This window comes from Zingiber officinale, chromosome 1A (genome assembly GCF_018446385.1).
Source record: "Zingiber officinale cultivar Zhangliang chromosome 1A, Zo_v1.1, whole genome shotgun sequence".
NCBI classification, from domain to species: Eukaryota; Viridiplantae; Streptophyta; class Magnoliopsida; order Zingiberales; family Zingiberaceae; genus Zingiber; species Zingiber officinale.
In genome coordinates, this window is record NC_055987.1 from 54,915,753 (window position 1) to 54,925,703 (window position 9,951).

Genomic DNA, 9,951 nt, shown 5'->3' on the forward strand with positions numbered 1-9,951 from the left:
TAAACACATATCATATCATAAAAATATGCATATTCTAAGCATATAGCATATCATCAAAGCATGCACATTTCTAAGCACATAACATATCATCAAAGCATGCATATTTCTAAACACATATCATATCATAAAAAGTATAAATCACAAGCATACATATTTAAGCATAAGGGTGTATCATGTGATTATACTATCATAAGAAACATGGTAACATAGTTAACTTGGGTTCTAAGCTTCCTAATCCCTTGGGTTCTTATCATGGCCGAACCCCCTTAGATCTCAATTTAGGTAGAAATAACCTCCAAGCATGTGGGACCTAAATTATCATTACATCAATTTCATAGGAAGCATTATAAGCATGATTTACTTGGTTTCTAAGTTCTCCAAGTCCCTAAACTTCATGTGGCAAACCCTATCAGGTGTGAAACAAGGTCTCAAATGTCATGAAAGCTTGAAAATCTTAAACCACATTTATAGCATTTTTTTCCAAGTAACATAGTAAGCATATTGAGTTAGTTCCTAAGTCCTTCAAGCCCTTAACATATGTCATGGTCAAACTTTTAACAAGTGTTCATTAGGGCTAAAAACAAATATACAATCATGTGAACTTGAACTAACATCATGTATAAATTCATAACAAGACATTATACATATATATATGGCCGAAACTTACCCTAGCCTCAATTAGGTCATTAAACAACATATAGCATAGGAACTTTGTCTTTCTACTTATCATATTTCATGTAGAGTGACATAAGCATATTTAATTTTTGTTCTAGGGTTTCTAGGGCATCTATCCCTTCATGGCCGAAACATACAATGGTCCATTTAGGTCATGGAAAAATTGTACAAGCATGTGACACAATCAACACATTATCATATTTCCATAAGAAGCATTTTTAACACCTTTGGTTTCATTTCTAAGGCCTCTAGGTCTTTTAAACCCTACTTGGCCGAAACTCAACAGTATATAAACTTGCTTCAAATAGCCTAAAAGCATAAGAAATCATACAAGTTTCATAGCATATATAAAGACAAGCATAATAAACATACATGTGAATTGTGTCTTAGGCTTCCTAGGTTTCTTTCCCTTTTCCTTTTATTTTTCCTCATGGCCGAAACCTACCAATCTCTAAACTAGGTTTTAAGTGGCCTAAAGCATGGAAAACCTAAGTAAGTTTCATGGCAAAAATTACTAAGAACATCATATACAAAGTTGGTTCATAAACAAGCTAGGACCCTTGTGATCTTACATGTCATATATCATGTAACTAATTTTCTATACTCCAATTAAACATGAGAGCATTAAACAACTTTCATATCATAATATCACAGAGGTCTTGAGCATATTAGAATTTTGTTCAAGCTTTTCTAAACTATCCATCTTATCATGGCCGAAAATCTAAAATAAGAGTTCATGAATTTCTAGCAATGTTCAACATGCAATTCTTTAAGAGAACTCTATATTCTATCATACAAACATGGTTACTTAAATTTAAAGGTCTTCCTAACCCTAAGCCCTTTTCTTGGCCGAAACATATAAATGGATTTCTTTTGGTTCCAAGTAACTTTCAAGCAAGAAAACCAATAAAAGACCCTTAGTAGTTCATGGAGGGAATCTTGTACTAGTTTGGTTACACCATGTTTTCCCTAACCTCCTTAAAATATTTTTGGCCGAAATTCTAGGGTTAGGCACTCCTCTGATCAAGCATCAATTAGGTATAAAAACATGAACAAAATCCTTCTTACATAGCATAGAAAACATATCATAAATTAAAGACTTGTTTAAACCTTCCTAGATTTGAGAACCCTTTCTTTAGCCGAATTTTCTAAAATTCTTTCCTAGGTTTTCTAATCCTCATAAAATCTGAAAATCATATAGAAAGCCTTGTACCACAGGTGAGGGGAAGCTTACATCCTTTTCGCTTGTGGATCTAAGGTGTGATGATGGAAGAAGTAGCCTCTTCTTCTTGTTCCCTTCCCTTGATTCCTTTGCTAAGTCCTCCTTGTATCTTAGGCTTTCTTAGGAGAAAACCTTGGCTTGGGGCCGAAGATGGAGGAGAGGGAAGTGGTGTTCGGTGAGGGAGAGGGAGGATGAGGAAATGAGAGAAAAATAACCTTCTCTTTTCTTGCTCCCTTTTATGTTAAGGGGGAAGAGGTAGCAAAATTGATTTTTGCTTTCCTTCTCCCTTAACCCATTTTCTATTTTTATTTTATTTATTTTATTTTCTAATTTATTCTCACTATTCATGATGAATTAAGGGGGAATGAATCCCTTTAATTCCCTCTTAAATTTTCGGCAAAATGAAGAAAGAAAGAGGGAGAGAAAGAAGGAAGGCAAGTTGCCTTTCTCTTGCTCTTTTCTTGTTTTCTTTTGGCTAACTTTTACTCTCACCCTTATCATGAGTTTCCCTCCTTTGCTATCAATATCTTCTCTCTATTCCAATTGGTTTCTACTAATTAATTCTATGAATTATAATATAATAGGTTCAAGGTTCAATCCTTGACCTCCTCTTCTTTTTGTTTCATTTTATTTCTTTTTGCTTCAACTCACTTCCTATTATTTTTCTAAGGCAAAATCCCACATTCATATATTTATCTCACAAGCTTAGTGGGTATTACAGTACCCCATACCTCATAAAAAGTTCGTCCTCGAACTTTAAAATAGTTACATCAGGTGGCACTGAACTTTCGGCTGAGTGCATCGGCCACTTTATTCGCCTTCCTGGGTGATAAAGAATCTCGTAATCGTAATCTTTAACTAGCTTGAGCCATCGGTGTTGTCTCATATTCAGGTCTTTTTGCGTGAAGAAATATTTCATACTCTGATGGTCGTTATAAATCTTACACTGAGCTCCATATAAATAATGTCTCCATATTTTGAGAGTGAAGACCACGGCTGCTAGTTCTAAGTCGTGAATGGGGTAATTCTTCTCATGCTCTTTAAGTTGTCTAGAAGCGTAGGCAATGACTTTGCCATCTTGCATGAGTACAGCTCCAAGTCCTGTGATGGAAGCATCGCTGTACATATCGAAGCCTCAGTGGGTTTCCGGAAGAGTAAGAATCGGAGCACTGGTTAGTCTCTTTTTTTTTAATTCCGCGAAACTCTTCTCGCAAGCTTCTGTCCATTCATACTTTATATTTTTCTTGGTGAGGGCTGTCATAGGGGCTGCAATTTTGGAGAAATTCTCTACGAATTTCCTGTAATAGCCTGCTAGTCCGAGAAAACTCCTGACTTCGCTGGCATTCCTTGGTCTGTTCCAGTTATTTACAGCTTCGATTTTACTTGGATCCACCATAACTCCATCTTTATAGATAACATGTCCTAGGAATATTACCCGGTCAAGCCAAAACTCACATTTAGAGAATTTGGCATATAGTTGTTTCTCTTGAAGGATTTGTAGCACAGTATTCAGGTGTTCAGCATGTTCTTCTGGGGTTCTCGAGTAGATAAGTATATCGTCAATAAAGATGATTACAAATTTATCAAGATATGTCGTAAATACTCGATTCATCAAGTCCATAAATACTGCAGGAGCGTTGGTTACTCCGAAAGGCATAACTATGAACTCAGAGTGTCCATATCGGGTTCGAAATGCTGTTTTTGGTATATCATCTGGTTTCACCTTCACTTGATGATAACCGGATCGTAGATCTATCTTTGAGAAAACGGTCGCACCCTTCAGTTGATCGAACAGGTCATCGATTCGTGGGAGTGGGTACCGGTTCTTGATCGTCACATTATTCAGCGCTCGGTAGTCTATACACATTCGCATAGACCCATCCTTCTTCTTTACGAATAGCACTGGAGCTCCCCATGGAGAGTGACTAGGACGAATAAGTCCCTTGTCGAGTAATTCGGATAACTGTTCCTGAAGTTCCTTTAATTCAGCCGGAGCCATACGATAAGGTGCTTTTGAAATCGGCTGAGTACCAGGAATCAATTCGATTCCGAATTCTATCTCTCTGTCAGGGGCCAATCCTGGTAGTTCATCAGGAAATACTTTTGGATAGTTGCACACTACCCTGACATCTTCTAACTTCGGGTCTTTGACTTGATTGGTATCAACCACGTGCGCTAGAAACCCCATACATCCTTTATCTAACATCCTTTGTGCTTTAATAGATGGCAATAACTTCTCCGTCCTTTTGATTCTCCGTAAAATTCAAACTCTGGTTCATTTTCGAATCGGAAAATCACTTTTCTTTTGTGGCACTCGATTGAGCGCCGTGCTTACTAAGGAAGTCCATGCCCAAAATTTTTGTCATAATCTTGCATATCAAGTACTATCAGTTGATAGAGTTCTCTGTTTGCGATCCGAATAAGTACTGCTTGCAACATATGGTCTGATGGCATAATCTCCCCGGATGGTAAGGTTGTTAAGAATGTGTCCTCTAGAGTTCGGAGTGGTATATCCAACTTCTTCAGAAAAGGCGTTGAGACGAACGAGTGTGTTGCCCCGGTATCAAATAATACTACAGCATACTGATTGTAAACAAGTAGCTGACCTGTGACAACAGTAGAGGTGTTCGCCACGTCTTCCTGGGTAAGTGAGTAGATTCTGGCATCGGTCATAGGGGGAGGGGCCTCCAATCTTCCTTGGCTGATTGAAGTCCCTTCTATGGAAGCTTGCATCTGGTGAAGCTGTGCGGGGGTACTCCTGTTCTGGAAGTTCTGTGAAGGTGGTGCCTGAGGCTGAGTAGGGCAATCTCTTATCAAATGACCTTCCTTTCCGCAGTTGTAGCACTTTCTGGTGCTCAGACGACATACTCCAGAATGCATCTTCCCACATGTGGCAGAGGGTGCTTGGTGCTATTGGCCGGACCACCTTTTGTGTTATTCCACTGTTTCCTCTTGGTTCGGGCATTGCGTGTCTTAACCATGTTTATCTAAATAAGGACAACTAGACTAGTGTAAGTGGTTATCATTTTTTAGCCAATCTAACGTACTGTTTTGTTTCTATCTATTTGTTCTGGTATTATTCCTAAACTACCTATATGTAATCCTAATCTAAATTATAACTAAAAGCATAGAATAAAACAACAAACATAAGCAAGTAAATACATAAAACTAAAGCATAAACAACATAAGGAAAAAAAAAAGGAATATAATGACAAACAATGTAACATAAGGAAATAAAGCATAAGCAATGTAGTAACGAAAATAAAGCATAGGCAATATAACAAGAAAGAAAATAAAGCATAAGCATATGACAAGAAAATCAAACATAAACATATAACAAGAAAATTAAACATAAGCATTCTTACTTGGAGCGGCAGGTCGGAGGCTTGATGTGTGTGTAGTGAGCTGGCAATAACTTGGCTCTGATACCAACCTGTAATGCCCACCCTCCCTGCTAACCCTAAGGGACGGGGCTACGATACTCTACGTACATATTACAGCGGAAGACTTAAATAATTTTTCTTAGATTAATAAAACTTTTCTTTTGTTTGCATACCCGAACTACACTAATATGGTTTCCATAACATGATAACAAGATAAATAGAAACATAACATCAAGTCACCCATTTAGTACTACAATTTATGAAAACAAAGCGTAATTCTTAAAAGTTCTTAAAGCTGGTTCTTATTTGGTTGCCTAGCCACAGCCACACACATCTCCTTGCCTCTCCTGCTGCTCCTTTAGCACATCTAGCTTTTTCCTTTATCTGTGGTACAAGGAAAGTAAGCTGTGAGCACTCATGGCTCAGTAAGTTCCTTTCCTACTCACTAAAACTGAAAATCATCACATGATCAAAGAATATCTCAACTAGTCATGGCATAACATATCATACTCTTTAAGCATATCATGCAACATAACAAAATCATATCTAATCATGGCACATCATCTCTTAAAGCATAGCATGATACATAACATAAGCATATCTAATCATGGCATATCATAGCATCATCATAAGGTAGCATGGCATATCAAGCATACACTACAAGAAAATGTTCATTCAACAACACTCAAACGACAACGGTTTTATGCTAAACTGTTGTCTTTTTACCTTTTAACAACGGTTTTAATAAAAACTGTTGTCTTTTAGTAGTTTTTTTTCTTACGACTACGGTTTTTAAAAATCGTTGTCTATTTATGTTTTTTTGGGTCTACGACAACAGTTTTTAAATGCTATGACAACAGTTTTTGAAAATTGTTGTCTATGTGCGTTTTTTTAGGATTATGACAACGGTTTTTGAAAACCGTTGTCTATTAAGTGTTGTTGAATACCCTTATTTTTTTTCCTTCGCCGTTTTTTCCCTTCGTCATTTTTTACCGCCGCGTTTTTTCTTTCCCTCTCCTCGAAATTTTTTGCCGCCGCATTCCCCCCTTTACCTTCTTGATCCCTAAGGATTTTCGTCCAACCTATGATCTCTTCACCTACTTCACATTTTTTTTCCTCCTTCCTCTCCAAGCCCTAAACCTGTTGCCCCTTCTCCTTTTTTTTTCCTCGTGCTCGTCGTCCCCCTCATCATCGAGATGGACCGAGAGCAGCAGATCAACGATCTGGAGATGCAGCAGTCCGCCCTCCTCGGTGCCCCCCCCGGCGACCCTGCCTTCCTAAAAGGGCACGCCTGAGACAGAAGCGATCCAACCCCATGCTTCGTTTGGCTTTAAGGTAGTCGGATTTTGTTTGATGAGCCACAAATACTTCAGTTTTCTTTCATGTTGATTTGAATCATGTTTTGGATTTCATGGAGGGTGATCCCATTTGGTTGTTTTCAGTGACTCCTTCTGACGAACGTAGATTTAGGGTAAAAGATAGATGAATTTTGATGCTATCCTCCGATTGCCTAAACAATTGATCTTGATTGCTGATCTGTTAATAATTAGCATTTGGGCGTCCTGTATTGTGCGGCAGTGAGTATACTGTTAGATGAATTCTTTGCTCATCAAGAATAGAAGTGTTATTCTTAACAGATATGCAATCTGCTAGTTTATCTTGCCCTTTTTGTGATTAACTTGCTCTTTTGTACCATCATTCTTCTTCCATTACAGTTTTTATGACTTAAAAAACTGTCTTTGTTTTCAGATAGTGATGGATGCTGGATCTTTTTTTCGGTCCATCTCGATGATGAGGGGGACGACGAGCACGTAAACAAAATAGACCTGTATCCTTTTCTTCGCTCGATTCTTTCATTTTGATGCTTCACGTAAGTTTGAGCTAACGCTTGAGTCAATATAGGTTAAGAACAGGTGGGCCGGCAAGACTATTGTGGATCTCTTTGCGGAGGAGTTCAAAGGCGCCCTTATGACTATTATGTATTTTACAAAAAAATGTTTTTTTTTGTCTTCTTGTTCTTATACATGCGGTGGCTTTCTGATGATGACAAGCAGAATGAGTTTCCTTCTCTTTTTTGACTATTAGTTAGGGTTCGTGACTAAATTTTGTGAAGCCCTATCAGTGTTGTTGATGAGGAAGCGTTTGTTCTTCTATTGCTATAAATTATGATTTTTCATGGTGAGGTGTGAACCTTGCTTACTTTGGATAGGTAAATGCTGTGAAGTGTGGAAGGATCCAAGTGGAGGATAAGGGTCAACACGTTATATATTGTGCAGTCGTCTCAAAAGATTAGCCACTTTCTTCACAGGTATGCTTGTTTGGTATTGTTCTGGTTGCATTATGCTCTTTCTTTGAAAAGAGGAAGATTTTGTTACTTCTTTGTACTGTCTGTTTTCTTCATTTATATTGATCTAGAGCTAAGCTGACATCTACTTTGTCAGAATCATAACTTGCGCGTTCTTGCTGACAACTCTTACTCCCCCCCAAGCATTTTAAGCGGGAGGGCAAAGAGACAGGTCGTTGCTTTTCGGAACAGTGCCACTCTCACCTCTGTAGTGTATTTTGTAGTATCTTGGGTTTTTTAGGATCGTTTCATTATGCTTCTATAATTTATAAATATGCTATAGCGAGTTGTGAATTTTATAGAACCTCGAAGGCTACGGTAAAAATCGTGCCCCCCTCCTCCTGCTATTGGTTGCTGCATCAATAGGAAGCTATGGAGCATATCTAGGAGATGGTTCTGAGTACAAGTGCATCTTGTTAATGCTGCTCGGGACTACAGTATGATATGGAGGTCTTCATTAGATGATCATGTGATTGTTCTGTTTGTAGTGGAAACTATGGCCAAGAAATTACTATGGAAATCGTCAAAGATTTTCACAGGAGAAGGCTTGAGGTTCTTTCTGAAGCTGGAGCTGATATAATTGCTTTTGAAACAATTCCAAATAAACTTGAAGCTCAAGTATCTTTTGATGTATTTGTAGAGCTAAGCAATGGTTCCTGCTCTTCCTTCGTTGCACATTTAGGTACTTGGGGTACTCAATACCAAAGAGTAAAATGGCACAAATAGTTGAGGCTTTGGATAGGATTTAGCTAAAACAGAAATTCAGAACAGAGTTTGTTACAAGAATCTACTGCAAATATTAAGAAGCTTGATTTTAGTGGAACCCTAGACTTGAGATTCTTATTTTGCTCAAGATGTTCCTTTTAGTGGATCCTAATTATGACTTCTTTTACAGGCATATGTTGAACTTCTTTTGGAGTGTGACACAAAAATTCCAGCTTGGTTTTCTTTCACTTCGAAGGATGGGATCAATGTTGTTAGTGGAGATTCTATGGCTGAATGTGTTTCTCTGGCTGATTCATGCAACAAAGTCGTTGCTATTGGAATCAACTGCACTGCACCTAGATTCATCCACAATTTAATTCTCTCTATTAAGAAGGTAATACCTATTGTACAGTCATTCTTTTTCTCTTTTTGTTTGGAATGAAGCTTAATGCTCAATTCAGAAGGAATCCATCATTGATACAAAATTTGACAACTTATTGATCTTAGTTAGTATTTCAGTCTTGTGACTTCATATTCTGTATTCCTTGTGACTTCATATTCTTGTGACTTCATATTTTAGTATTTATTTCTTGATTGACCATAAGTTATGATGTAGGTTATTGAGGATATGTCTATACAAGTCAATGTACCTGCTCTAGCAATGGAAGAGGTAAAAATATCTTTTGGAGTTGTCTTTTAGTTTATGGTAAAAACAGTTTCGAGTCACTGAAATACAATGGTTTTGCAGGTTGCTCCATTGGCCGTCTCAGATGCGGCTATGCTTGCCCCTGAGGAGATTTTTCATGGAAAAGGAAACATCAAAGAAGAGGCAGAGTTAACAAAAGAAGAGAGGAAAAGGAGACGGGCCAACCAGAAAAGAAGATTTCGAAGATTGAAAGGTATCCTTTATTCGCTTATATTTATGGTTCTGCTTATTTTCATGCTTGTCTACAATCTGTGCATAATGGTCAAAAAAATTAGTGGCGAACTTGTGACAGACATGATCCACCACTTAGAATTACATAGTTCTTGTGCACAGGATTGTATAATTTCATTCTGCTCTTTTTAGGTGTCCTCAAGAGTATTGGGAAGAATGCCGACAAGCTAAAAAAATGAAGAGACTTTAACAAATTAAGGAGCACTAGGAGCTGCAATCCCTCCTCTTCACCGACATCTAAGTAGAAAATCTTGTGTTATATTGTTCTACCTTTGTTTTAAAAATGTTATCATTTTGTTGGTTGCTTATGAAATTTTGTTGGTTGCTTATGAAATTTCTTCAGAATGTTATAAATATTATTTTTGAATGTTAGAAAATTGTATATTAAATTTTATTTTGAAATTTAGTATTTTGAATGATTTATAATATTGGAAAATTGTGTATTAATTTTTTTTATTTTTTTCTAAAAAAGACAACGGTTTTTCACCGTTGTCGTAGATAGTTTAAAACTGTTGTTGAAGACCCTATTATTAAAGGTAGACGCTTAAAGACAACGGTGAAAAACTATTGTCTTTGAAGGAAAAGACAACAGTTTTTCACCGTTGTAAAAAATATTGTCTTTGCCTTCAAAGACAACGGTTAAAAACTGTTATCTTTTGCCACCCCTTTTAACAACACGGCCTTT

General features: G+C 37.3%; 1 long non-coding RNA gene across 1 annotated transcript; it reads left to right on the top strand.

Moving 5' to 3' along the window:
* The first annotated feature begins 8,148 nt into the window (after positions 1–8,148).
* Positions 8,149–8,696, top strand: LOC122003902. The gene is made up of 2 exons (XR_006118153.1): positions 8,149–8,242; positions 8,520–8,696. It is a non-coding gene; the product is annotated as an uncharacterized LOC122003902 (long non-coding RNA).
* The last annotated feature ends 1,255 nt before the right edge of the window (positions 8,697–9,951 follow it).